Raw genomic sequence first — 4,543 nt, 5'->3', positions numbered from 1 at the left:
TTCTCTGGCTCTGAGCTTGTGTTTTGTTGCTTTGACATTGTGGAAAATAGAATAATAGAAACAAAATGTATTAGCATTTTTACCCGTTATTATCAATCTAAATTAATCTTGTTTTTAATTTAACTTAATTTCATTTTTCTTTATTTAAATTTCGTTTTTTCTTTATTTAAATTTCGTTTTTTCTTTATTTAAATTTCGTTTTTCTTTATTTAAATCTACCCTTACTGTGCCAATTTGTTAGTCAGAAAAATATTAGACTACCTTAAAAGTATTGCTTAATTTAACAGACCTGTGTGTGTGCGTTTTATATCACTAGAGCAGTGACCGTTCTCGGAGCATAAGCCCTGCCCGCGTGAGGTGCGCCGCTTCCCGCTCGCGCTGCTCTGACTGTAGTTTACTAAAAGTTTATTAATTCTGAATGTGTCGCGTCTCGCGTGTCCATCTATATTGCACCAAATGCGACACTGCACTCCCTTGTGAAGTCGATTGGATGAACGGTTCTCGAAATAATATAAATGCAAACGGACATACAGACACAGATTCCTGCCTTTATTAGAGAGAAAAATATGTTCAGCCCCTCTCTCCGAAGCTTCGAATAGTCGATGTTCATCAAAAAATGGTATTCGGACCAGCCCTAAACTTTTTCCTCTTACAAGGCTATTCCTGATTTCAGTATTATTCTGGGGGCCGGATGGAAATCTCTGGCGGGCCGGATTTGGCCCGCGGGCCGCCAGTTGACGTTGCATGCATTAAAGGGTTAGTTCACCCAAAAATGAAAATTCTGTCATTAATTACTCACCCTCATGCCGTTCCACACCCGTAAGAAATGCATTAATCTTCGGAACACAAATTAAGATATTTTAGTTCAAATCTGATGGCTCCGTGAGGCCTTCATAGGGAGTAATGTCACTTCCTCTGTCAAGATCCATAAAGGTACTAAAAACACATCTAAATCAGTTCATGTGCGTACAGTCGTTTAATATTAATATTATAAAGCGACGAGAATATTTTTGGTGCGCCAAAAAAAACAAAATAACTACTTATTTAGTGTGGAACGGCATGAGGGTGAGTAATAAATGACAGAGTTTTCATTTTTGAGTGAACTAACCCTTTAAGCATTAACAGATCAGGAAAACAAATTATTGATGTGTTTAAATATGCAGATAAGCTTGTTTTATTAAAATTTAGAATAAATCTACAGATGCAAACAGATGAATGGTAGTACGCTTAAAACAAACTCCATCTAAATGTGTAGGGTTAGGGTTAAGTTATCTTTCCATTAGAGTAAAAGACATGACAGCAAAAATGGACCAAAATATTAAAATTGTCCACTTCATGAAAGAAGTATTCCAATAACACCCAAAAAAATTAAAACGATTTATTGATTTAAACAAATTATTAGTGAAACTATGTCCCTCTCCTAGGTGCAGTCATTTATTCTAAATATATAGCTGCTTGAAAATAGTTGTTGTTGACTTCTCTTGTGATAAACCTAGTGAATACTAAAGAAGACCATGGTCTCTATATGTGAACTAATTATTTTGTAGAAATCTGTGTAGTATAAAACAATTGCATGAGTGTAAGGGAAGTCAGAGTTATCTTAATATATTTAAGGGTTTATTATTTTTTTAAATAAATAATTATGAGAAGTGCCCTTTTTCCATTTGAGCCCCTGCCCCCAAAAATGTCTGTGCACGTCCCTGGTACCACCTGACCACTAAGATTCATTTAGGCGTTGATAGTGGTGCCATGGAAACGCATAATTCCCAGTCCAAGGACCAAAAGGACGTGAACAGCTTCCGAATATAACGTCACGTGTTGTCATTTCAAGATTCCGATGGTCGCGTGAACGCAGCATATGTCAAGTCGGAAAGATCGTATTTACGAGCTGAACGCACATGAACGCCACCACAATGTCGTAAACACGAGTGGGGAGCTCGGGATTTTCTTTAAGCCCCGATCTGAACGACTTGGGGGGGGGGGGGGGGGGTGTCAGTGAGAAACAGGGTGAAATGCCACAATACTTACCTATTTAGCAATGACATTGTCAGGCTTTTCTATTTACAACAAAGTAAGTTAATTCCCAGTAAAAAATATGATAGCATCATAATATAATACAATACGTAATGATAAAGTTCACAATGGCTTCATAAATTAATTAAAAACATAAAAAAGCAACATACAACCAAAGCACATTCTTTACTCCACATTTTATAGAAGTAGAAGTGTTGTTATTTTGTGTAATTTAGGCACACCGCCATCATACTCCGACGAAAGTGACTTGAACACACCTACCGTAAACACAACTTCCACCTCGTAAATACGAACTTCCCAGGAGGACTTGAATGCACCATAGGCCTACCTACGTACCACATAGACTACCACTGGTTTGATAAACGAACACTCACTTTGAGGTTTATCTGTTTTATCTCCAAAGGTCTGATTAAAAATACTTTTGATTTCGCAATATTATTATATTACGCAGTATAAAATCAATACTAGCCTATATTTCCCAAAATAACTGTAATCAAGAGTGTTAAAACTTACTTTAAGTCTGAAGAGACTTTCTTTTCTTGTCCTTCACAATGTTCGCTTGTCACATGGTACAAAGTCCAGTATCTGGAGGAAGATATATCTCACCTGTTTATAAACTTCGTTAACGATTAATGGCGTGGATTGCTCAATATGACATCCTCAGACATCCCAACCTGCAAAAAGTCATTTCAGGGAGGTACCCAAGGTCTCTCTCTCGCTCCCTCTCCCTCTCTGCCGTGCGCGCGCTGGTTTGAAACACAGCCTCTATGCGCGCTCTTGCTCGCTCGCTCTAGATTCCGGGAGATTTTAACTAATTTGCGGGCATCAGGGAGCCGCTATCAATATGCGGGAGACTCCCAGAACTTCCGGGAGACTTGGGATGTCTGCATCCTTCTTTTCCTTAAAACTACCATGACCACATTTAGGGTATCTGTGACGCGCGAACACATTCATAACTTCAGAGGGAAATGTGATTTAGCTACAGGATGTTCAAGTGTGTATCTGCACTCGCTCTCTAGTCCTCCTCAGACGAGGCTCGAGTAAATTAATCTGGTTCCTCTGGTCAGGACAATGAAGATGCTCATAGGTTTCTTTGAGGATTTATTATCTAGCAGTATTGGTATGGTTTTTTAGATGCACACACTCAATTAACACCACACTGAAATGAGTCAAAAACTCGCATGTACTCCACACTCTACAGATTCATAACAACTGACACGTGCAGCACTTTTCCACACACTCCAGCATTCTCCGTATAATTCCACAAGGGGGCGCTAACAGTCATTGAATGTGTCAACTCTCAGCGAAACCCTTAATAATATAAGTCTATTATCTGGAGGAGTGTTGGTTTAATAAAGAGTCCCTCGTAACAAGCTCAGTTCAGTTCTCTTCTAATAGTGTCACAGCAGTCAAATCAGTAATATTGCTTAATATTATGTCCTCAACTAAACACACCAGAGAGGCGACAGTGGCAAGAACTCAAATTCCATCAGCTGACAGAATGGAGAATAAAACCTGAGCAGTTCTCCTCTGGCTGAATGAATGAACATGGTGTGGTTATGATTCAGGCTGCATCACGAGTCAGATTGTGGATCAATATCATTCAGAGTATTTCAGCTCCTTCTGCTTGAAGATTGGGAAACATCACATCAGCATTTGGCAAAGGGCATTATATTTGGCATTATATTTTTACTTAACCTGTTAGTGATGTCTTAATTATTTAATGTATGTTTGAATGAATCTGTCATGAAAATAAGTTACTACAGCCACCATTTAAATGTTTTTATTTCCACAATAAGTTAGTGTAGAAACATAACTTTATGTGTTCAGGTAAAAAAAAAAAAAAAACAACAACTGAAAACTGTCATTTTTTGTTCTTGAAAGATAAAAGGTCTGATTTTTATTAATTACAGAAACGAATAGTTGAAGGGCTGATCACAGTGTTTAGAAGAGTCAGTGGGTCACGACTTTTGGTTGAATCAGTACAAATGGATCAGCAGGGGGCGCTATTCTCAAAGGAAAATACAGGGAGGAAATTGTTCACAATGAGAATAACAAGTGAAGGTGGCTAATATACTCATACTAGAGGACTCACATATGCAATATTATATCATAGTATTTATGATACTTATCTCAAACCTACAAATCTGCTGTTACTTCATGAATTAGAAAAACAAACTACAGACCTGTCATCTAAATGAATGAATGGCAAAATTGTATTTGATGGTGATTTTAATTTGGTCCCACATAATAACTTATAATAGATGTCCTTAATGTTCAACCTTATTGTTATGAAGCGACGAGAATACTTTTTTTGCTGAATAAAGTAGTTATTTTTTATTTGTTTTTGCACACAAAAGTATACTCGTCTCTTCATAATATTGAAGGGTTCATAACAAACACAGTTTCTGCCAATCTCATGTTAGTTGAGTTCCTATAGAGTAGTACTGCATCCTTCATATCTCTGAAGAGTTTTTTATCAGATTTATAAAGACAGATACGCTGTACC

This window comes from Megalobrama amblycephala, linkage group LG18, assembly GCF_018812025.1.
Source record: "Megalobrama amblycephala isolate DHTTF-2021 linkage group LG18, ASM1881202v1, whole genome shotgun sequence".
Taxonomy (NCBI): domain Eukaryota; kingdom Metazoa; phylum Chordata; class Actinopteri; order Cypriniformes; family Xenocyprididae; genus Megalobrama; species Megalobrama amblycephala.
The sequence above is the reverse complement of the archived record's forward strand: the minus strand, read 5'-3'. Positions refer to the sequence as shown.